The following is a 26,689-nucleotide window of genomic DNA, read 5'->3' on the forward strand; positions in this document are numbered from 1 at the left end:
GGAATTCTGCCTACTTCGCACCCCTATTTCCTAAAACGGTTATTCCAAAGGTTTATGCCTAAATTAAAATAAAAAATCTGCATAGGTAAAATTATAGTTAACAAAGTATCGCAATATAAACCGTCCATGGGTGTGTTTACCTTCACCTAACCGGGAACATAATTATAAAAGTTTGGTTCTAAAAATTTCTAAAAATTACTTATATCTTAGAAACTTTTCTAAGATATAAGAACATACATTTTTTATTCCATTAATTTAAAATAATTTCATAATTAAATGCTCATACCTTTTATGCAAAAGTAGGCAGGTACTATAGAATTTGAGTGCAATACGACTTAATACCATCAACGTAATGGATTCCAACTCATTTTAAACAAGTAACAAGTAATATTTTACAGGAAACAAGTAATTATTATAGATACGTAATCTAAGAAAGATCTTATGGAGTTTCATTGGAAGCAACTAAACAACATTAAGTGGTTGGACTCATTATAACATACCAACATTGTTATACTGTTTTCATTACAGCTTATAGCCTACTATAATTTTCTTTTCAATCGTGTTGTCTTACAATTACATACAAATTTTTTCTACCAAACCTATCGTCTCCTTAACTAGTGATTTTATTCTTGAATGTTTAACATAAATAATCCCAGAAACTCTATTTCAATGTCTTTTAAAGATTTTAGGTTTTAAGAATTTTAAGAATCATTCAAAATCTTGGGAGGAAAACTAGTGAACACTAAATTTAAATCTTTCTATCGTTTCTGTCATTCATAATTGGTTTAAAAAAGAGAATATTCCTAATTGTATTGTTTTTTTTTATATTTAATGTAAGTGTTATGCCTGTTTATTCTTCAATTATTAAAAGATTTCATTATATGGTGACAGCTGAAAATTCATACAGTTTTTCATCCGTTGTGAATTTTGGGGTTTTAAAAATTACGATATGAATAACACCTATGTCGTCGCACACATATTATATATCGCAAGTTCCATGATTATCACACTAAGAGATTTAAAAAAAGTAGACATCAACATTGCAGCAGTACAAAGCAAAACATCACTAACATTAATGAGAACCCGACAGCGCATTATTTAAATATATTTATTGTCAGTATCTCTTATTGTCAGTTCTGTATCTCTTTATGAAGGCCTCGTAGAAATATTCAAATTGTTAATGGACACATCTTCATCCGAAGTGTATTGTATTAGAAGATCAAAAGCCAGTCTGTCTGTCCATTCCTTTGCCGAGTTGTGTGATAAACTTTAAACGAATGTCCTAGAGTGCTAGAAACATAGTACATAATCCATCAGAGTCCAAGGCATAGCACTCAAATTTTGGATAAAAAGGTAAAAGGGTAGTCGTCTGTCTGTTCGTGTAACTTTATGTCCAAAAATAATTGATAGAAAGATCCAGAAACTTGATATTTAATAAGGGCTTTCACTTTTTCGAATGTATGGCTCGTGGAATTTTAAGGTTTAAACGTAAAACAGCAATTCGTCGGTCTCTGTAGTTATCTCTTGCGTTACCTTTGTTGTTATCTCGGTTGGGTCCTTTGATACCCGCTTTATACGTTTGTTTTTGTCGATTGCAACAAACCGTGGCCCTTTTATTAAATATTTCCTGAACGATGTAATATAATGCCTGCCTGCAATTCAATTATTTTACGTTATTGTGGTTTTTATATTATTGTATTATTACCTTTAATTCCTTACAGTATGTTTATTAAGTATGCAATTCGCTAAAATTCTGGAATGAAATATTTGTAAAACGTATTTACACTATAAGGAGAATATGTAGTTCTTTCTATATTTTTAGGCATATAACAGATGAAGCCGTGTTTGTAACAGATGATGTTACGCAAGTTCGGGGTTTTGTTACGTATTTGATTTGGATTAGCAAACGGAAACCAAGAAACACTACGTAGTTAAAGGTTTTCATTACAAAAATAAACATAATATCAAGGCATTTTATAGCAGGTATTTTGCTAGCTAATTATAAATCATTATTAGGAAAGGTGATTAATTAAACTTAGTTTTGACCTTGATGAAGGACATGATGGTAATTACTGTCACGCGCAACATAATCACGCGCATCTACACATCTCCACTAATCGCAGTAGATAATAGGTATGGACAGCATGTAACTCAATTAGAGACGGATTAGCGATTCGATGCCAACGATCATCATAACTTGCATTTTACAATAGAAATTAACATCTTAGGATAAAATGAAACAAAAGAAGAGTAAAGTTGTGCACCTATTCCTGTTATCTCACTGGCTACTAAGAAACGTGTGTTCCCGATTTCTGTACCCTATTCCAGTTGCCCTTTAAAACAATACTTAAAATTTAAAACTATCCATATATGTCAAGCTTCATTCAAAATATATTTTACGTTATTTTTTAAAACCTAAATACACAACTATTTATCTTCTACGAGAGTAGGACTGCACTCCACAATGTTCAAATTCAACCAAAAATATATTTATTTAATGATAATATCTGAGTAAAAAAATTTCATTTTTTTTTTATATTTAAGTTTTTACATACTGTGTAATTTCAGAGAAATTTGATATTCTCCAAACTCGAATCTCACAATCCTTCTTAAAACAAGGCTACAGGAGTGACTAAAACCTCTCGAACCATAGCGTAAAATCTTACCTAAAGAATCTTGCCACTTTACAAGAACTCACTATACTACAAAATTTTTTCGAATTGCCTTCAGTTCTCCATCGCTAACCTTTGAGACTAATTTTATATTACAACATACAGACACTGCATGGCATCATATAACATCTTTTGCAGTTTATTTTACTTCTGAACTTAGTTGAACTAATTGCGTTCTATTCTACGGGGTCTTCACAGCTGCAATTTCAAGTTAGAAAGTGGTTTGAATGGATAAGGTTTCGGACACAAATTCATGTACCAATTATATTCAATTATTCAAGTTTGTACAGAAAATAATCTCACTCCATAACAATACGTGGTGAAATTTTTTCCTTTTTTCCACTGCAGAGTATAATAGTTACACAAACAACTACTTTCATACTTCTGTGATAAATTAGTTTATATCTGACTACTTTCTAAGAGACATACTTTCTCTATAATTTAGCTGCAATACCTTGGATAAAAAAATAATTCAGCAACACACGTACATTATAATTAACATTAAAAATATAAATTACTACAGTAATTTCGGTCATTGAAGGCTTCAAAGACATTGATTGTGGAATTACAATACGATGTGCATCATAAATGCAAATTTGATAGCCAGGTAAACCAAAACTACACTAAAAAAGCATTTAATACTAAAGTAGTATCTTCCGTTGTCTAAAATATTAATTTTCGTGTTATGTAATAACATAACATTTATCAAGACACGTATGACGTACACACGCATATACGTGTGATGCTTTTGTGGGTTTAATATCAATACGCTTTCAATAGTAAATTCTTGGTCCTTAACATGTAGATTTTAAACCTTGCTTGACAAATAAGGTTTTTAAATGCCATATCAGGTAATGTATTTGGTATTTTGTATTAAAAAGCACGAGGGCCACAAAAGGTTTGATTTTTGTTTGTCCACACAAGAGATATAGGCGATATCTCTACGAATAGGCCCGTGTTAATAAACACGAACAGGCCTAGAAATATTCATGCTATATTATGTCTGTACAGTACATTTTGAAATATGGTTTATTTTGCTCAGCTATGACTGACTGTTATGGAAAAAGTATCTTCTTTCTCTCTTTGTATCTGCCTGTTTTAAATTTTCCGCAGGATATCTCAAGGATGAACTGAGGTGAGAATGTAGACTATGTTTGTTCAAAGTTATCCTCAGGCATTTATCTTGAGGAAACTGTCCGAATACTGCCCAACGCAGGTACTGATGACGGCATATTATGGACTGATCTACCCACACCTTTCTTACGGATTGGCATTGTGGGGAGGTTGCACAACCGCAAACTTTTCCAGAATTTTCATCCTTAAAAAAAAAAGCAGTTCGAACAATTGCAAAACTGCAATGGAGAGAGTCGTGCAGGCCAGCTTTCAAAAATCTAAAATTGTTGACATTACCTTGCCTCTACGTCTTTGGAAACGTGTCTTTTTTCAAATCCAAATGCAAACACACAAGAGGTAGTGATTTACACTCTTATGCAACTAGAGGCAGGGATGACTACCGAACTGGAAGACACAGGACGGTAGCTCACGAGCGTTTGCCTTCTCAGGCAGGAGTTCGAATTGTCAACAACTTGCCGAACTCGATTAAATGTGTCCCCATGCTGAAGGCATTCAAAGCTCGTCTAAAAACAACATTGATTACACATGCGTTCTACAGTATAGACGAGTTTATGGCACACAATTGGGAGACCTCTCAATTGGCTGACTGACCGGGGAAGTGGTGGATCAATTCGAATGAGTGAGAGAGAGTGAACGCAAAAATTGTATGTATGGAAGGGACTTCGATGGTAGAACGAGTGGAAAATTTAGCTCGATATACGTGACGATTGCTATAACATTGTTTTTATGTTCTACGCAATAAATAATTTATTATTATTATTATTATTATTATAATTTGAAACTTTGCGTGGTACTTTTATACATTTACACATCGGAACCATCGTGTTTTATTATGTTCATGTGTCTGAGTACCAAAAAACCTAACTATCCACAAAATACTTATAGAGCGATTTAATCTATTTACATTAATATTTATTTATAAACAGTAAGAAAATAAGGCAGTGAAGGTTCATTTATATAGATTCATCAATGGGATCTGATTGAGAATTATCGAAGTTTATGATACACACAATAGGCTGGTTGATTTTGTTTGCCCGGGGCTGCAAACATTCGTCTCATTGTCTTTCTAGATAATGAAATTTGCTTTAGCCTTCAACGAAGCCTGTTGCGCAAAATGTGGTGAGACATACACACCCCTTATCTGAAAACGTTTAAATAGCCCATGCCAAAATTCAGGGTCGATCTGGATTTCCAGAAGACGAGCTAGAAACAGGGATTAAGGGAGCAATTGATTATACTTTTTTTGTTAAATTTATTAAGAATTTAATATGTTCATATATTTGTACATTCCTAACGATGATGTATTGAGTTTTATATTTTTAATGTAATTTATTAAAAAAATAACTTCATAACAGATATGCACCTAGTATCATTAGACTAATTAGCACGTATCTGTATTAAGCAAATATTTACTGTAACTGCATGTTGCTACGAGATGTTAGTAAATACGTTACTAAGTTACAACGGTTACGCTTCGCTTTCCTCGCCGTCAAACGCTAACTTTTTATTGGGTTATTTGTTTCACCGCAACATAAACGAGTCTGAAATGTTTTATTTAGAAGTCAGTGCCTCTAGCGATGGCGTAGAGATATCCACTTTACTTCATATCTTAACGAAGATGTCTTTGAAACCTTAACTGTACTACAGAATTGTGTGCTCCTAACAAATACCTTGCCATCATACACAGTTTTTGCAATAAACAAACTTTAAAACGACGAGTACATCGGATCTCTTTTTCCATCCTTCTACATGAATAATCCTCTTTAGCTATAAAACATGCTTACGATTTTTCAATTCTATTGTATGTGACAGTGGGCTAGATTTACAATGCCTGCCTTTCACGATAATTTGTCTTAATAGTTTTTGGTTTGCCAGTATTGCATGAATTACCATAACTGGCACTGAAACAGTCCTCGAGAAAAGAATATCTTGATCTCATTCCTTGAAATGGAGAAAAACACTCTACTGCTTATCCACGTGAGCAGTATTACACCGGAGCATTTAAAAGCTCGACGGTTTTGAGTGCATATAGATCAGAGCTTATCATCTCTGTTTCTCTCTTTGAATTCTATATCGGGAATATTTTGTGGTTTTCTACGTATGACTAGATTGTATTTTGGAGAATGGTATTTATCGCATGTCCAATGTTGTGCTGGTCGATCTAACCATGCACGGAGCATGGAATTCAAGGTCGATTTTGAACGCAAGGCAATCCCATAAACCGTCATAAAGTCATGGAAACAAGGTAGCGGCGCCTTACGCGATATTGGCTGCACGGTCAAGATCTGTTCTCCATATTTAATAATAACTCGGAAAACCTTGCATGGTCTGCAAAACAGGTGTAACATGTAAGTTGTTTATACTGGGATTCTACGACATGTTTCTGCTTGAGAGGTTGGAACGGTTTGATGGTGGACAGATATTGAGAAAACAGTCATTGTGATTTTAAGAATAAGAGTATGTAATTAGAGTATTTTCGTAATTGCCTGTCATTAGAGTCATACCTTAAATGTGTCAGACCGTACATATCTTGGTAATTTTGGCCTAGGATCACGGCTACCTAAACAAAGTAGTATACAATGTGTCTGATGATGTTTAAGTCTACGAGTTAACGAAATGTACAAAAACTCTGAGGAGAATGTGATGATTAGAAGAAAAATCTACATGGTTTAGATTTGAAGCTATACTAATCGTATGTACAATAATATGTACTCCATTGATTGTGTTAGAAAGCTTATACTTTATTTATAGAAAGTGTCTAATGCAATTTATTAAATTAAAAGTTAATTATAGAAATAAAAAGAAATTCTTTTATCATTTACTCGTGGAATAAGTAGGAACAGATTTTCACTTTGTGCAAAATACTTTATATACAATTTACTTGAGGAAATAACTTTATTTCCTTACAAAGATGTTCACCACATATAACATATACGACTATGGCAGAGAAAAACCTACATCATTGATCACATTTTTTTTCGAGAGTGTTCTTTAAAATTAATATTAAGGGCATATTACATGACTAACCTTGTTGAAGCTTTGACACAACATACAAATTATATAAATTATCAAAATGTACCACATTATTATTTATTCCATTTATTTGCTCCAATTTTATTCAATTTCAAAGGGACAGTAAATCTTCATACATTGTTTGTAACACATACCAGAGTTTCACACAAATCAGTCTATACAAACAACAGCATTTTTAATTTTTAATGAGGTGATTTGTCAATAAACAAAGTTAATATATAATATTTACAATTCCAATAAGATAATAGATTTTCTCAGAATATTTTAAATAAATATTGGTCCTGTTTGGAGATCTGTACAAACCGCTAAAAACGTCATCATTAAGGTCGGACCGACCTCACTGAAATTACCAGGAGACTTCCATCTCCTCTCTGAAACAGATAAATCAACTCTAATCACCTCACTGTTCATTATAAACACATCATTTATTGTGTCGTCCTTCCCTGTCTGTTGATGCGTTTATTACCTCTAATGGTCTCACCCCTTATTGTTTGTGAATAGTTTCGCCAGGATAGTTTTGTACTCCTTATCTTATTACTATTTATAAGATAATTTTTTTTCTTCTCACAATTTAAATTTTACAGTGGAATCTGCTTTACTGGAAATTATGAATTTATTATAAGTTTTTAAAATTTTAGATTACAAACACCATTTTAATTACAATAAATTTATTAATTTCATAGTGTTCAGTGACAACCTAAAACGAGTTATTTACATTCTTTACATTTTGTTTACTCCACTGAATCAAGGTTGTTTATTGAAAATGAAGTTAGCGTCAATATTTTATGATTCAATCATTAAATGTCGATTTGTTTATTTCCATTTGGTACGGATTGTTTTAAATATCAGAAAAAAGACTTCTAAGACCAATGGATTAGGATAATTCATTTAATCTTTTATAATATAAATCATTGCCTTTTAATCGTAATAATTACTTTTATTCTGTAAGTTGAAAATTCTCAAATACAAAGAAGCAAAAGTGTATATCAAGAATAACAATTGCTGTGTAATATTTAACATTATTCGGCTTTTATTCATTAATCACCAGCGTTCTAGCACTGGTATCTGAGAAATTAGGCACCTGGCCTAATCAGATTTATCGGATCAGTAGAACAGAAAAAAGTGAAGTATAAAACCCTTTATTTTATTTGGAAATATTAAGCAAAATAATTGTTACCAATGTAGAAATCCAATGGGCTATCTGTTCAACCACTTTCCATAAAAAAATATAAACCCTACCTTTTATCTTTCTCATTAAAAAGCAGTCTATTTTAAATTTTACTTGAGGTCTTACACTGGTTTAGGAACAATATATAGGTCAACATGTTAATTAAATCTAGCGTAAAATTTATAAATGTACAGAATTCACCATCTGTCAAACAATCCATATCAAATCAGATTAAAACTCGGGAGTTTTCAAGCTTTTCTACCGATACACGTTTAAAGGCTCCTGCAAATAGAAATTCGTAATCTGTAATTTTGTTTAACGTAGAAGTAAGAGCGCAGTGGACATCATAAACGTCCTGAATCGGTAACTACGTGTCGTTCTGGTTGATGAATGTTTGTTAACATCCTGCTGTAAACGCGTTCAGCCAATAATAAAAATACCCATTTGTGCAAGTTTCAGAACTTTCAGTAATTGAATATCACTTTCGTTCTCCTTTCTGTCACAATATAATAAACAACTACAACCAATGTAAAACAAGTTTAAAGAGAATGTAATATGTTTGGTTATATATTTTTAGTCATTTTATATTCTTTACGTTTGAATTTTAATTACTGATCTTAAACAATTCATTTACTTATTAATTAGTTTAAATAATAAAAAAGTTGTGTTAAAATTGTGTTTAGGACATTTATGTATTTTTTTAGGACTATAAAATGTATCACAGTTTGAAACTAACATCCTATCATGCTATGCAGTCACAAACATATAATTATCAGTCTTGTATAGACTGAAATTCACAGGTATTTATCAATCAATAATAATCAATAATCAATTAATAATTTATCAGTTGAAGAGTCCATAGAAAGAACGGGGTAAGTCCATTTTTTAGAAAAATTAGATTATGCTGCATTCCGGTAGCCACGTGAAAATACTACACGCTTATTAAATTTACTTGAAAAGAACGGGGCTAGTCCCAGAGATATAGAGGTTATAAATTTTGCCATGCACGGAAAGAACGAGACTAGTACGCAGCTACTTGGAAAAAACGGGGCTAGTCCATTCTTACGCATCGTGAGCTTAGTCAGCTTCATTGTCTGTCAGTAGTGACGCAAACTTCAGCTAGTTAGGAGAGGTTATGTCAGTGGCCTTTATGTCCTTGTATTATTAGTGTTTGGTGAAGATAAAATATTTGTGAATTGTGTGTGCATTGTGCAGTGGTTGGGTGTGTATTTAGTCATGAGTAGTTCGTCGGATAAAAACGAAAAGGCATCAACCAAGAAGTCATCAAAGAAGAGGAAAGCTAATGGCAGAATGAGTAGTGTAAGCAAACAAATCAGGCAATGTCCTTTGTACTAGGCAATGATTGCAAATGCTCAATGTTTTAAAAGCATTAACCCTGATGAAATAAATATACTAATTAAATCATTAAAGATGTTGGGGACGAGCAGTCTTATTATCTAACGAGTTTGATTTCTGTCAATCTAATTGTCCGTAGGATGCCTAGACAAGATGACAAAAATGATGTCTGCGATTGTTCATTTCGCCAATAATTCGCCCAGGGTAAAAACGAATTCTTTTGGCCTCATCCAGCATATGGTAAGTTATATTTCCACAAGACTTTTTAGGGCAATTAAAATTTATATCTTCCGATTTAAATTTATTTGCAGATCGAGTCTCCATATCAACAGAGAAATATAAAGATATGCAAGTATTGAAAGAATTGTGTGGTCCAGATGCAAGGGCATATTTTTCTAACTTGCCATTTGAAGACAAGAAGAAAGCAAAAGATGCCGTCAAAAAACGTGTCACAAACGATCACAATAAATTACGTAATAAAAAATTACTAAACCCACTGAAGTATCAATAAAGCTGCTTTTTGGCTAGTTTTTTGTAACAAAACCTATAATGGACAAACCCCGTTCTTTCATTGCAAAACCATACTTACGTTCTTCTTTCTGTGCAAACCGGTACTCACCACGTTCTTTCCGTATGAAAAGTGTTAATCTGATACATTTAATGCACTTCAAACTCCAAGTTAAAATATAAAGTTAAATATATTTTTTTATTAAGTACAAATGTTTTTTAAATAGAAAAATATACTTTCCATCTATCTTTGGGTATTGAAACCTTTCACTTTTAGTTTTGAAAGTTTGTGTTACTTCTCCTGAAAATTTTATAAAGTGTGACCTACCCCGTTCTTTCCGTGGACTTACCAACCGTCCGAATAATTTAATAAAAATTACCTTCAAACAATCATAAAAACGCCGTTATGGATTTTGAAACATAAACTACGTGAAAAGTGCATTTTTTATATCATTAGACAAATAAATGTTTCTTGAATAATAAAAAAATAATTGTTGCAATTGAATAAGAAAAACAAATGACTCGAACCTCACATCATGCTTGATGATCCTAAAACGTTTCTTACCATAATATTTAAAAAGTAGAAGAGATTTCATGCATATGACATGTAAAAGATTTTCTATTACAAGCACCAGTAAAAGAGCTGTGATCGTTTGTTAATGTAGACAAAAACTATTATTTTTAGCACAGAAAGTGAACGACGCAACTTATAAAATTAACTTAACTACATTGATTTATTGATCTTGTTATTACGCTAAACTTTTTCAATACATTTTATAGTTTTCCAAGATAACTTAAATGTGCGTATCATTTGAAAATTGGGCTCATTATAGACTCTAAAGAGCCTTTAAAAATTGTATTGTCGTCCATATGTGTATGTAAAAATGTATCATGAAAAATGTTAGAAAATTCAACCTTGCTATATTAATTTCTTTTGATTCAAGGGTGAACCCTATTGATATTGTGAACCCTATTGTTCATAAATGACTAATGACATTCCAATTGTGTCCAAACGATAACTGTTAATAGAAAGGTCCTAGGAACCTAAGATTTGGTGTAGAGGTTTCTCTTGGTGCAACAGGGAAATATATTAATTTTGGGGTCAACAGTTGAAGGAATAAGGGGGAAGTTGATTTTTCATCGGTGCGATAAGTATTTCGTACGTGTTGTCTTTTGATATTCTGTGTTATTGGTTTATGTACGACTATACAATAACCTTTGGTACATAAAAAGTACTAAAACGAGGTTATAGTGTCTCCTGTCGCAATTTTTAAACTGTTTTAACAAAATAAATAACACTTAGAAGGTGTATCTTGGATATCATTTTGGTATAAGAAACAATATAAAATTGCTCCCAGAGGTTAGATTCCCCGACACTAAAATAACTTTAAGATTACCCTCTCTTGCATTACAAACTTAAAGAAAGGAATTATATAAATTATATACATGTTGAAAACTTATTAATGTACACAAATGTACTTAACATTACCAGTTTGAAGAATAATCTTAAATATATATCACTTGTAAAGGTGGTTCAAAAAAAACCTATGTTTTATATTCACCAAATTACAAAGTAAGAACACACAATGAAGATACAACGCAGGCTGTCAAACTTGCTTGTTAACTAAGACTTGTTAACTAAGATAGCTATGTATAAGCTAACTACGAATATTATACAAAAGTGAAAGTTATAGCGCTAGTTTATTTTGCAGATTTAGTTCTTACGAATGTATTAATAAGTTATATGAGTGTTTTCTGATTACTTAAATATGTATATTAGGTGTTTCCATTTGATCTGCCTTATTAGCTTTTAATATTTTTTGTGTTAGTGACACTTTCACAAATAACAAGATGATATGTAGTATCATTTTCAATGGTAATGTACGATAAGAATTATTGTAGTCAAATACATCGCTACACAAGTATAACTAAAAGAGTTCTCAATGAATACTACAAGCACTATTAATATAATAGTCAGAAAAAAGGACACAAATAAGTATTTGATTCCATAATAACTCTTTAGTGAAGGTAACGAAAAATTGCATTTTATGCCAAAGAAATACATGGAATTTACGAAGAGAATTTTAACGATGAATCCTGTTCAATACTATTGTAATTCATTAACTGTACGTTAGTGACAATGGAGCGAATTGTTATTTAATACTACAGTGCCACGTAGATGTTTACGTTAATTAAAGTAACATGGTTAACGCTTCAAAAAGTAATTTGAATACATGTGAGCCTGGAAATTGGAAGTGCGCACTGCAGTTATGAGTAAATAATTCAACACGTGTGAGGTACTGTGGGAAGGGTAGTACATCATTTATAAATTAGAGCGTTGCAATCGGATTTGGGGATTTACTACGGCTGCAATACTACGTTAGCAAATATCCTATTCAGGCATTTCCGTGTTTGATGGCTTGGTAACGTTAAGAAAATTTAGTGAGTTCGCTTTAAAGAATATAATAAACAATTATATACATTACTACATACATTGTGGACCTAATATAAATATCTTTACGCACATTAAAATGTATAAGATAATATTTTAGACAAATGATGAACTCAAAACATTTAAAAGCATTGGTGAGTTCTTAATATAAATTAAATCTTAAACTAGATTAATTAGTTAGATAAAAAGTCACATTTAGTGTTTGATATATTTTCCGTGAAAAACTCGTCAGTGTGCTTTAACAAAAATAACAATTTTGGTATAATGTATTTTGTTATTATTATGATGATAGACTTGCTAGGACTCAATAGAGGCAATTCAATGGAGGTGGTGTGATATATTTAGTCTGTAAATAAATCAAACCTTTCAAGCACGAATTTTATATTATTTCAAATGTTTTAACAAAAATAAATACTCTGTTTCGATTACTAGTTGGTTTATAAATCCAATGAATTGAGGAAAAAATATCCGTCTCAGTCTGAAAGAACGGTAGATTTCACATGAGGCCAACATCTCTAAATGTAAATCATTAGTTAGATTTGCGCAATAGCTCCTAATGTTGCCATGTTATAACCAAAACCACAACACTGTCATACATTAAAAATATTTTTAATCATGTAATATTCTGAGGCAAAAATTATTATAAACATGTAAATTTCTATGTAAAGATGTAGATAAAAATCCGGAGAAAATAAAAAAAAAACTCCTATAAATTTTGCGATGAGGGCTATTTCAAAAGGAAGATCATTGTAAAATTTACTTAAAATACTATTTAAATACATATCATTACTTTGATATTGGACTAGCAATATTGTATGTCAGCTACTATGTCTGGTGATGGTGGTAATTCCTTTAAATTCAATAAATAGAGTGGGTTGCCCCTTATGGTGCATTAAATTATTTTTTGATACAATGAGAGCACTCATTCAATAAGGTTTGCAGGCATAAAGTATAATGAGACTATTGTAATACATTTATTTGAAGAAAGAGGAAGTTTCATAGGAGAATCCCTTAATGAAAGTGCCAAAGTCAGTTCAGTTAGGCATTCCCTTTGAGGAATTGTTGCCTTCACTGAAGGGATAATGACCAAAATATTTACCTCAGGACCTAATTATCATAGGTCGCCTACTGTAGAGTAGTAAGTTGTTAATCTCCATAACACATTTATTACCTCAACTTCTTCAATACTTCAGTTAACAAACTTTTAAGCAACGATTACTAAACTGCTGGTTTACACAAATATTCAAATTTCCAGATTCGAGGCTCAGATCTACGTAAAAATATGAATGAGTGTATATTAGGAGAGCCAATTGCTGAGCAGTTAAAGAAGTCGGCTTTTGGATCTAAGTTAGAGATAGTACAGGTTGAAATCCTGTCTTTGACAGCCTTATATAAAACGTATATCTGACCTAAAATATACATTGTTTGGATTTCTGCATGTCTCATATATGTATTTTTTTTTTTTTTGACTAATTCACTGTTTTCGTATTAAGAACCTTTATAACTATTACTTTATGCTTAAGTTTTAAAATAATTGTTTTTAACTAAAGGAAGATTTTAAGAAAAATTTTAAAGGTTATTAAACCTAAGGTTATCAACCTTAATGATTAACCCCCCTTAATGAGGTTTAGGTTATTTAATGATTATTTTGTTAATAGAGAACATCATTGTGCAACATTTAACGAAACCTCATTAAATAAATAGTACTAAGATTATACTTGTAATATGTTAAAAATGCGAATCTGTGAAGTTATCAAAAGTATATAATTTAATATAATGAAAACATTAATTTTCTACTGATAGTTTCAAAAAAGAAACGTACCTCTAGTTTATAAAATAATGATTCAAAAGTTACAAACTCCTATCTGCCTTAATAATTATTAAGGCAAATCATAATTCATAATGTTACTAAAATCTACCATATATCCGGGAGTGAGCAAGCTTTAGTTTGTGAACAAGTCGAACTCAGTGAGAAGTTTGTATTATTGGCTTTGAAAGTTATAATAGTCTTTAGTCCTTACACCCTGCTTGAACCTTATAATCCTTACAAGCTTATCTCTACAAGGGATGAGCTTGTTGCCTCAAGAATTCTACCAAATGCTACCAACACCACGCAGCGAAACTTCGCCATTGACGTTGAATACCATATAATCTTACTATTATTGCATTATATTTACAGTTAGAATTTAATTGACTATTCATAGTTACGTTAAATCGCTAAACTCCACATGTGGTAAAGATTTTGAAATCAAAAGGTTATATCCTAATCCTTATTCATGTTTTAAGGTTGGTTTCATACCACTCAATTACGCTCAAATCTGGTTTTGCAGAAGAGTTACGTATATTTAGAAATCATAGCATGGTCCATAATTAACCTCCAGAAGCTAATATTAATCCCATTGGAACACACTGATAATTAAATACGACTCAGATTTATGAATGTGTCAGCTATCCTAATTTCTGACTAATTAAATCCAAACCAGGTAGGATATGTACTTGGATATACTTTGAAAAATTACTTAATTAGGTCAATTTAATAAAACACTTAAGATAGCTGCTGCGTGTTTTTTTCCATTTTACTACATTAACATAATAAAAGTAAATAGGTTTTAGAAGTTCAAAAGATTCAAACAGTTATATTAATAAAATGTTGGTTGTTTATTTTCAATAGAAAGTCTGTCTAAAACTATGCAGGAAGTCTTAAATAAAATAAAACAAACAAAAATATTTCAAAAAGGAACTAGAAACAACTTTGAAATTTTAAAGTATTTTTCTTTTAATTACCTCTGAAAAATCTTTGTTCATAATAAACTTTTTAATATGTCATTAGTTTTAAAAAGGGAACCTGCAAGCAGTTGAAGACGCATACAGTAAAATAGCAGCAACACAATGAAATGGCTACCAATTTTATATCCAAATCCTTGAAAATATTAAGTCTGTGGAATTTGTTTTGTTCAGACCCATTGAATAATGCAAACATCTTTGGCATCCATACACGTTATTACTGGCGTTAAACAGAGTAAAATCTGCTTTAAAATTCTCGAGCCATGATGAAATCAAAGTTTTTTAAATTGGCTTTAATATTTAGTAAATTATCGAAGTAATGGTAATAATCTTTAGTGTGGGATACTATAAAAAACATTAACCAGCAATACCAGCGAATATTAATCCCCATAATTTTAAACACACATCCATAACATATTGAACCCAGTAAACCAGTCCTTATATCACTCTTCTACTACTTTATTTCGTTTAGTTTAACATTTTAAGTTTAATGGTATTTATTTTTCGTCGTAAATATTTTGGCTGTTTATAAACATGATTATAAAAAAATAGGAACACCTGCATATTATGTTTAAGGCTCTAACATTCGTTCTAGAATTAAAATCGTGTTGGCCCTGGCAGTTCCCGACGTATTATTGTAATACAAACTATTATCTATTAAAAATATTTCTTATTTTTAGGATTATGTGGTATATAATTCTGTAATCAGGTATTTATCTAAGTCGAAAGTGGTGAGGTGGATAATGTAATATACGATGGTACGTAAGAGAGTAGTATTTGTCGAAAGCGAATCTCTATTCCAAGCGGAAGGCAATTTCCTGTAAACAGTTCTGGCGAGAACCGCTTCCTTTTATTCTCTTGGGAGAGATCAGCGCCTGGATTTAGATTTAGATGAGAAGAAATGCTTTCTTTTGAATACGGTAAATGATTTCAGAATATAAATCCACCAAAGACGTCACGTATTCAAAAAGTAATCTTTCTTTTTTCATCTTGTCTAAAAACAGTTGACACTTATAATTCTAATTTTAAAACTATTATTCATTATAACTATTTATATTCAACGTTTTCAAAATGCAATGTTCATATCATGAAAACGCTGCAAAATATTATATGTAAGAAGTTTAACTTTGTATGCTTCCTTCAACTATCTTAGTTCGTAGATAAATTTTTGGTCACTAACAATAATTTTCAGGCCTTATGATACGGAATGATATTTACACGTAAAATAATGAAAATTACATTTTATACTACGTAATGTGAATAAAATTACTAATCATAATAGTATTACAGCGCAATGTAAGACATGAATAATGAAGATATAGTTATTGAAATAAATTTATAGTATCACTAACGACTTTTTTCTTTGCGAAAGATAATATGATCTTTCATTCATTGAGCACGTGATTAAAAAAATGCTAAGCAAGAATAGAAACACAACTCCATCCGAAGGAATTGGAGAAGTAAATTTTCTTATGAATCTACATTTTGAAAGGTTATTGGTGTAGAAAATAACTCAGATGCCTAAAAGCTGTTATTTTATCCCTTAAATGTTTCGCCCGATATAATACGATCTAGGAGTCTCATTTTTTATTCATCCATGCAAGAAATAATACAATTTTAAAAGTGTATGATTATGTACAAAATTAAATTAGTATAAAATGCAAACAAAGAGATTGTGTGGAAGAACAGATGTTATGGATTTTCATAAATCTAAATAATATCGCTCTCTGTTATTTAATAAAGAAAATGGCGTTATCCAGAAATGTTCCTTAAAATCGCTGTTACAAATACTAGTTACGTTTATCAAACACAATTCAAAGCATAAACCAAAACATACACAAATTAAAATTCCAGGGTGAAATCCTTTTTGGAATGAATTGAACCTATTAATTTATTGTAATACAAATCATTTCGAGTTTAAACATAATAACTTCTAAAAATATTCCTAAAATCTAATAATAAACTTTTTTATAAAATTACAAATAATTTGGACGTACACCAATATCAAAGATAAGTTTTTGAACTGTTAAAAATAAATAAAATTAATGATCGAAATGAGAACCATTCAGTTATGTAGGATGTTCTTAAGGAACTATAAAAAAATGTAAAGCCTATTAGGTTTGCTCAGCATATTAAATAAATTTTACAGCTGTAACATATTAATATATTATTTCATTATAAGGTGCACTTTCCACGCTACTACTACAATATAAATTTCATCATTTAATTACCTTAAATTCATATGTATGCCATATTATTTCCTTTACGCTTTTTTTTTTTTTTTTTTTTTTTTTTTTTTTTTTTTTTTTTTTTTTTTTTTTTTTTTTTTTTTTTTTTTTTTCTATGCTTCATTCGTTTGTGTAAAGAAATATGACATCAGAATTTAGAATATCACAAGAACCACCAGTCTTCATTGAAATTTAAATGTTAGTGAAGGTAAAATCATAGCTGATATTTTTGTTTGATTTACAGGTTGTGAATGCCTACTGTACTCTGCTACGTACGGTAAAAGAGTACGGCACCTTCAGCAGTCCAGACTATCCGAAGAACTATCCTCCTTCCATCAACTGTTTACTGTACACCTTCGTGGCTAGTAGGGACGAGATCATAGAGATCACCTTCAAGGACTTCGACGTCCAGAAAACACATCTTGAGTGAGTAAAACTGACATTCATTATTTTGTAATTATAAGTAAGTAAACTGCGATAACAAGAGTGGAAACTTGAATTAGAAACAAACAAGGTAATTTGACAACGAAACCAAAAGCACATTAGTTTGTGCTTAGTACTTAAAGGGAACAATACCGAGCTTGTCTAAAAGTTATCAACGAAGTGAGAGCTAATTTAGTTATCAGAGTTTCAGAGAGAAACAAAAGCCATCACTAGAGAACTTACTACTTCCTGCTACACACTTCAAAATCAGGTTGTTTCGCCAATAGCAGTACTTCAATTACTTATAAAGCCCGTCATGTTTTTTGTTGCTTTTTGATGTTTTAATGTTTCAGATTTATTTTACGATGGACTCATACCATAAATATAAGTTTAATAAACCTAATACCAGGGGAATTATTCATTCTAATACAGTGTTAAATATAACAGTATAATTAAAACCTATGTTATTTTATAACTGTACAATTTATTCAAGACATTGTTTATTGTATTGAAGCAAAATTTATACTACGCAAATGTTCTGTAAAGTTTATGACAAATGTGCTTGTATATTTGTTTCTTGCAAATGTTTAACGACTTTTCTTACTATACCCAAACAAAAACAGCTTAAACAGCTTGGTAGACGTTTTACAGGTATAGACACCTTGTGAGAGGTTTAAAGAAGTAAACTGAGAAAAGAAATAAATAAATATACTTTTATTTGAATATTTTATAAAGGAAATAACTGCTTTACATATAAACGCAGTAAACAAGTTTATAGGCTTATGCAGAAAATGTAATAATTCTTAAATGTCAAAGGTAATATGTAGTCGTCAGTAAACGTAACAAAACTTTTTGGTATTTAAAATCTAAAGACACAGGATCTTTAAAAAAGTATTCAAGGCTTCAGACCAAGTAAACCAGTGAGTCAGGAAAGGTTTGACACCAAATGACAATCAACGTATAGGGCAGAAAGTTAAAAAAATTTACCACCAAGTAAGAATTATCAATATCTCCAGGAGGGCTCACTTCTGGCGAGTTTATTACTTCGACTTGAACCCACATTGAGTACAGCAAAAACTGATGTGCAACTTTAATCTGGGCAAACTTATGGATGTCCAGAAGCTGCAAAATACTAACTCCAAATGTCGAGATTCTGGGGCGCAAGGGTATTTAGATAGGTCAAGTCTACAGCTTTTAGAGCTGGTGGGGTTTTTTCCCTAACAGTCAAAGGTTCGTGCCAGCCTAGATATAAGGGTGTGCCACCCCATACCTCCTTTTACCTGCAGAGGCTGGTTTAAAGCGGGCTACTCCTTCTTCCTTGGGGGCATGACATGAGATTAGTGCCATAAAAATTTTCCTCATGAATCTCAACAGGTTTATCTCATCATCTCAACCTTACCATCTAAAATATCCTGTCAGTCCGGAAGCAGGTCAAAGGTCCTTATGGGGTTAGGTGTAATTTTCTTGGCTTCTTGTTCTAAGAGAGAAAAAAATATTATCATCAATACGTGTCTATCATCAGACACATGAAATTGTATCTAAGATAGTGTATCGTAACTACACACTTTAAAGGAGTCATACTACCTAATTACCGTAATAGTTTGAGCAGAAAATACTTGAATCTTATAAGATATCAACTTTTTACGTGTTATAGTTTACAATGAGAAATATCTTCAAATTCCAAACATAGTAATTTGTTATGTTTCAGGACCTTAATGAAATCTCTAGAAATAACTGTTATACCGCTACATAATTCATTTTAGAACTTTAAGTATTTTAGTAAGTAACAAAGTATTTAATCGACACAGATCTTTCCCATCCCAAAAACTAAATTGGGAAAGAATTCAGCATCAATTTATCAAGACAGCTTGTAATCTGTAATAAAGGCGCCAGATTAATAAAATCACTGATGGTCGTATTAGTAGTAAAATGGTTAAGCAGCAGCCTGGATATAGATTTGTCCGCCTTCTTTAACTCGCCTGTTTAGATAACTTTTCGTACAATTTTCGTTTTTTGTAGGCTTCCGCCCGTGAGACTGATATCTTTTGAGAATGTCAATGTTTCGGGAATGTTTCGATTCAATGTATACTGTAAAACTTAGATGTTAATTTTACCTAATACATGATGAGCCAAGACTATCGGAGAAAATTAAAAAGAGTAAGTAGAAAGTAGAGCATTGTAGCGGCACGCCTTTGCGTCATTTAAAAATAACAGAATATGTATTCGGGTTGAAACAAAGATAAAAATTTTACTAAGCCTCCCAAAAAGCTAGTGTGGAAGGTAAAAGGTAATTGAAAGTTTAAAAGTACAAGATAGAAAAAACATTTCCATAAAAATAGAATGAAAAGCACGAGGAAGAGATTAATAAAAACGTGAAAACTGCACATGATTCGTTTGACTTAAGACGAAACTCTAAATAAAAATTTTGGAAAGTTTGGGAGAATTTAAAAAAAAACCCCACACAAAATCACAATTTGCCCTTTTGAAGTTCATTTACGATAATATAAGGAGCCAATTTTCGAAATTAAATTTTCCGCTATTTAATTTCCCCCGCATAGATCGCTATAGTGACTACTTAGTTATTTTTAATTATTTATAGGGAGGAAAGGTTATTTGCTATTATTAGTTTGGTTTTAGTTTGTGTAGTGTTCACAATGTGTTGTTTTGTTCGCTTTTCTTAGTTTGTAGTTATTTCAGTTTAGTTACCCACATTAAGCATAGTTCAGACTGTAGATCTCGAAACGAACGATTGTAATTGTTTTTAGAACAATTTCAGTTTAAAATAACAATTAGTCTTGAATGAGATATTCAACAGTTATATCGACAGTAAATTTCCTTAAACCCAAAGCAAACAGGGCTTCTTTACCCTAATCGTTTCTGTGGTACACTAACATTATTAAATCAGTGAGTGTATTCCTACAATATCGTTTTCCCCCCCCCCCCCCCACCCCCCCCCCCCCCCACCCCCCCCCCCCCCCACCCCCCCCCCCCCCCACCCCCCCCCCCCCCCACCCCCCCCCCCCCCCACCCATTTTAATTCTTAAAAATGATATAGTGAAATTATACTTATTCTAAGATCCACCTTAAAAGGAAAATCAGGGGCCCCTAAGGCTAGTAATTGGCCAATTTAGGGGTTTCATTGTAATAATTAAGACTGTTACAAATAAAATGATATCCTAAACTAATTGTATAATGATGACATGTTCAAGAACTAGGGTTTAATACAGCGAAGTGCGCTTTAAATATTCCATAAGTGTACGTGAAATGTAATGTAGTGGTGCTTTTAGGTAATTTTTTGTTTTTGGCTATAGAGATTACGTATTCACAACATCAAACTAATTTAATAAGAACTATTAAAATGGCTATTTCAGTTGGGAGCACATCTGATGACTAGTATTACGTCTACGAACGTTTCGTTGGCTTTTGTCTATAACCACTAATGAGCGACGGCAATTGGATAAAGTATATGGGGTATTAACAAGAAGGTATTACAAGCTTCCGTAGCTGATAGAACTAGTAATAAGAAAAGTTAAATAGACATATGTCTAGAAGTGTATCGTATAGCCGCTAGAAAACTTTATATTTTTCATAAATGGTTATTAACTAGTTATATGAAGAAACTAAATTTGGCACATAGATTGTAATATATATTTGGAAAATAAAAGGCTTATTTTCTTCAATAAAAAAAAAGTGGTGCCTATTGAAAACTTGTAACTTGGAAATAAAAAAAAAACAACCCTGTATTAACTGTATAGGTATAAAATGTTTACTCGACACCGACAATTTGAAAAAAAATCATTTAAAATTCCAACGGTACTTGTTTGAAAGAAAAAAATGTCAATGCACAAACGAAATCTGTCAAATGATCTAATCTCGAAATCGGTCACGTAGGAGTACATAATTGAATCACCTAAGTGCTTTTTTAAAAGGTCTGAGTACGCCACAATAATGTGTCAAATTCGTTAAATTTTCATGCACAATGTCAAGTCTAAAGCTCATTTTAATCTTGAGACAGCTCCTGTAGACAGCTAAACAAACATACACAAAGGCATAAATGAGATTTAACCAGTCTCTCAAGTGATAGGCTTCACTAACGTTAAGCTAACAAGCAACAATCACAAAAAAAAATAAATAAGGAAATAAAACAAAATCTCTTAGCTTAAAAAGGACCTGTACACTCTTGCAATTTGTTCCGTGACGAGGAGCGGCTAGCGCTTGCATGATTCATGACCCTAAATTGCGTATCATATGTGGTGACGACAGTAGCAGGGCAAACATCGTTCTTTTATACGATCTTTCAAACTGTCAATAGTGATTAAGTCGTTACGATAGAAATTACGTCTGAAAATTGTATTTTTATACGAAATATTCTGAGAAACTACACTGCAAAAAACATGTTTAAACAATTAATTCCTTATATAACGATTTCTGCCTATAACTTAACAAACGTCCCTATTACCATAGACTGTGGTTAGTTAATTTCTATTACTCTTTATCCATAACATTCTAATATCTGCGAGTCGTCTACGCTTTCCTCCGTTCGTAAGTGGGCTGATTTTTCCTTTCCCAAATACTACTTTCCCTATGTAAGCAATCCTTCCCCTACATAAACGTATCTTTGCCTGTATAAGTAATTGAAACATACCAGCGTGATTATTATTATTTGTTTTGACAGGCCTGTGTTCAAACACACGAATTTAGCCCTAAAATGAGTTACCAAAATTTTATTAAGTTTCCTTGTCATAAATATCTTTCGTGACTAATCATGAAATTTACTATTATTGCATAGTTTGTTCTATGTGTGCGATTATAATTATACAGATAATATACTGTATACAATGAACAGCAGACGGTAATAACTTCAATATTAACGTATATTTCGTTCTAAATGTAATTAGTATATAATAAAAAATTTGATTTTTAAATGTTTTATTACGTAATGAATGGCTTCGTAATAATTGTCTAAAATCATCATGAATATTGAAAACATACAATAACCGTGATCAGTATTTGATAAATAGCAAATAAAACTGTTCATCACGTAAAATATTTTAAAATCAGATACTAAATTATGAGATCGTATAGTCAATAGTATGCTCTACTGGTAATGTGTTAAAATGAAACTATGTAAAAATACTTCGATTATTTTAAACATAAACTTATGCAGTGTTTATTTTCGCATCACTAAAGAAGTATAATAAATGTTTTGTAGTTTCGTTTTCAACCATAATAAAATGACCAGTTCAAAATAGTTCTTGGCTGTAACATGGGTGACTTCTATTCGATTTATTTTAACTTAAAGTGAAATTTAATTGGATGTATATTTATATTCCGCACGCGTAGGTGAGCGCATGGAGTTTTGATGCATGTATTGTTTGTATGTTTTCAAGAAATAAATTATTTGATTACTGATTACATTGTTGCACGGCAAAATATACAGTACATTTAGCGAATAAGCCTATACTTTTGATAGTTTGTGAAATTTGATATGAACATATATTTCATACTAGAATGATATCCAGTAGTAAATAATGAAAGACAATGCTTCAAATACAACTGAAAACCACATTTTTTTTATAAATTCCAGCACACAGTTATATTTTAAAATACAAACAATGAATTTCCCTCGTTAACGTTTAATATTCATTCATCTCAAAAAGACCAATCTTTTATATTGTGAACAAATTTTCTTGATCGCCTACGCTGATATAAAATTATGTTTTTGCTCTTAAACTCTCATCTTAATGATGCATCCTATCCAGTGACTACGTCAAGGTTTAAAGTTTTTCTCCTGTCCGGGCTCCGAAGTAGTTTTCGCGTATGTCTCCCTTCTTTGCCTTTCTGTTATTTCTATTTCTTATTTACTGTAAATTCTATTGCCTCACATTGTAAAATGTTTTATGTCTTCTCACATCGAAAAACGGTTGTGATATACGTTTTGATATACATATTGTTTCTAACAAATAACAAACTCACTGTCAATAAAGAATTTAACACAAAGATAAAACTACAGGTTTATCTGAACACATTATCCGAAGTTTTTTCTTCAGATTATTCCAATCACATTTAAGTAATTTCAACATCATAAATCATCCTTAACTTGACGCATAGTGATATACAGACTTACCGGATCACTTTGATATACAATTAAAAATAATTAATACATTTTTTATTGGAAAAAAGTTCATTTTAATGGCGGATTTGTATACAATTCACTTATCCACCGTTTACTTCCACTCCAAACTTAGTCCTTTTTACATTATTTCAGTCTTACTGCAATTTTAGTCCTTCTTAATCTTCTTATATAAAATTCGTGTGTAAATTAATAATTTAGCTGTATTAGTAATAATTTTAAAATTGCATAAGGGAGCACAAATTTAGTTCTATAATGTATAGGGAAAACTGAGAACTGGCAGTACTTGGCATATTCAACAATCCCTGCCACCAAGTTATATCCAGTAATTAACACTCTATAGGCGAAGTTATTCTGGTATCGACAGTTTCATAATTTAAGTTTTCATCTATTTCAATTAGTCAAGATTTCAATTTACTTAGAAAGATAAAAATTTATTTACACGAAATAACTTTACTGAAGACAAAGAAACGTACAGACAGTTGTATTCAGCTCTATAAATATTACACAGTCCTAAAATTTTTACGTTTACTCAAAAATTGTAATATTAAGTGCTAAAATAAAATTTCATTTTTTTAATATGGCATTAGTAATTAAATAATTATGTGGTTTTACTGACATTTTATACACTGGCTTGGTTTTAAAAATTGTTTAATTGTATACTTTTAAAAGTTTTTAAATTAATTGTTAAATCGTAAGTTAACTTGAAGTCTAATTTCTGTAGATAGACGGAATTGATATTTGTTTTACTTTTTTATTTTAATCCTTTTATTAAATTGACGATCAAAGGTTTTTAGGCACCCGGTGTTTAAAAAAAAAAAACAGTAAAAAAATAATGGGTTTGTTTAGGGGAAAGTCTCAAAGCGACTGCTTGCTATTAGTAAAATAGTATTTATTGACATACCAGAAAGGAAATATCAATGAGTTAAAACACAGTTACAAAACAAATTTACACGTGGCAGGGCACACTTCAATAATAAAATGACGACTTCAAACAAACTGTTATAAAAAATAATGACAGCGTTGTAGAAATAAACACGATCACGGCGGCCGGGGCAAAGGCAGACTTAGTGATGATGAATTCGCATTGGAACATGTCCTGAGCAAAATCCTTTTTATTTCTCAGAATGCTGGAAAGTAATTCATGTACAGTAATTTCATACATTATGAGGCAAATAACTCCATTAGCTCCTCAGGCTTAACCCGTGGGAATTATGAAATGTTGAAGATTTGTAGAAGAACGGTCAACTGAGAAGTTAACGAATCCAATAAGACAGTAAAAGAAATGCTCATGATGTTCCTAATCATCCGTTGAAAAATATGCGTATTATTATCACCCAGTTTGTTCCAGATGAAGATAGTTTTTGTTAAATCGTTAATTTTCCTACATCATGGTACAAGTAGGTTGATTTTCGTTGGAATTCGAGAGGGTAATTTGGAGCATGGAACCGAAGGTCGTGACCAGAGATCTGTTGGTCCATATATGCGGTAAATACCGTATACGTCTCTCGGGAATATATACCGTGAGACGGATGAGTTAGGTTTTCAAAGTTAACCCAGTGTACTTAAATATCAAAAGAAAATCTACATTAAATGACCTTAAAAATAGCCTTTTTCAATAAATATGCCTATGTATGTTTAGCCTATGTAGAATCAAAATAAACAGAATTGGGTGCTTGAGACAAAGTAGTGGCTAAGTCCGAGACAGCCTCTAATTATTGTATGTTCTATATGCATACATACCAACCGCAATAAGTAAATTTGAAATATTTAATTTAAAATCGTATTCTCCATTGACAAATTTGAAATTCGTATTTCACATAAGAAAATTAGAAATTTCTCTACTAGCGTAAGAGTACTAAAATTTCACTTTAATTAATATAATCAAGTACGAATATTAGGCAATACAAACCTATCATTTTTACATGTGCAAGATTATTTAAGTTAAGTTTTTTATATTTTTAAATTTTTTAAATAAACTAACATCGTATTATCCGAAATAATACACTATTCATTCAAAGATTGAGTGTTCAACAAATTAAAGTTGCGTTTACCATTAATGTTAAATTTAGTTCATAAAGGTTGAAACATTTTAAAACATGTCTCTATTCACCTCATTAAATGTTTGACGAACTGGACAGTAAGACGTCAAAATAACAATTCTAATGTTAGTATCGGCCTGAGCTTTGTAATGTATAGAGTGAGGTGCGAAGTGGCGACAGACAAATTATCGTCAGTCCTCATTAGAGTCTTAGCTTTGTTGTCATCAGAGCTTAAAGGGATTTATAGTTTTTTCTTACCATTCAAATCGCTTGTGCTAACGCCTCAACACCAGTGATAAAGAACATTCATTTTTTTTAATGCATATTCTTATCAAAGTGATGTATTGGCCCGAAGCGTTATCAAAGTTATTAGCTGCAAAAAAATTTTATGTATCTTAATTTGAATTCAATTCAGTTACTTTAGTTAAGTATAATAATAATGTAATTTAAAGTTGTAACTCAACGATTTTAGCGCTCGATGGGAGAAAGCTGTTGAATATTTAGAAGCTGGACAACGGATGTAATTGTGTCGTGTAGGGCAGAGGAGGTCTAGTGAATAATACGTTGTTTCCCATGTTTTAAGAAGCAAATTTTATAGATCCTAATAAAACCTGCTTAAGGGTAAACTATCCGATGTTTTAAAATCTGTTACGTGATTATTGCAACAATCAGGAAGAAAATTATCAAAGTTCTAGCACTAATTTGAGTGTTGGTTACCAATATGAGCTGCCACTGTGAACAATAGCTCGTTTTAAAC

At 31.4% G+C, this 26,689-nt stretch overlaps 1 protein-coding gene across 1 annotated transcript in view; it reads left to right on the forward strand.

Annotated features, from left to right (window-relative positions):
- The window catches only part of LOC124363452 (neuropilin and tolloid-like protein 2), a 1,362,382-nt gene that overhangs the window by 690,212 nt on the left and 645,481 nt on the right, over positions 1-26,689 (forward strand). Inside the window, exon 4 of the mRNA XM_046818700.1 lies at positions 17,579-17,760. The gene's annotated coding sequence lies outside the window, so the exon portion shown is untranslated. The remainder of the gene's footprint in view (positions 1-17,578; positions 17,761-26,689) is intronic.

The sequence above is a fragment of the Homalodisca vitripennis genome, chromosome 5, assembly GCF_021130785.1.
Source record: "Homalodisca vitripennis isolate AUS2020 chromosome 5, UT_GWSS_2.1, whole genome shotgun sequence".
NCBI lineage: Eukaryota > Metazoa > Arthropoda > Insecta > Hemiptera > Cicadellidae > Homalodisca > Homalodisca vitripennis.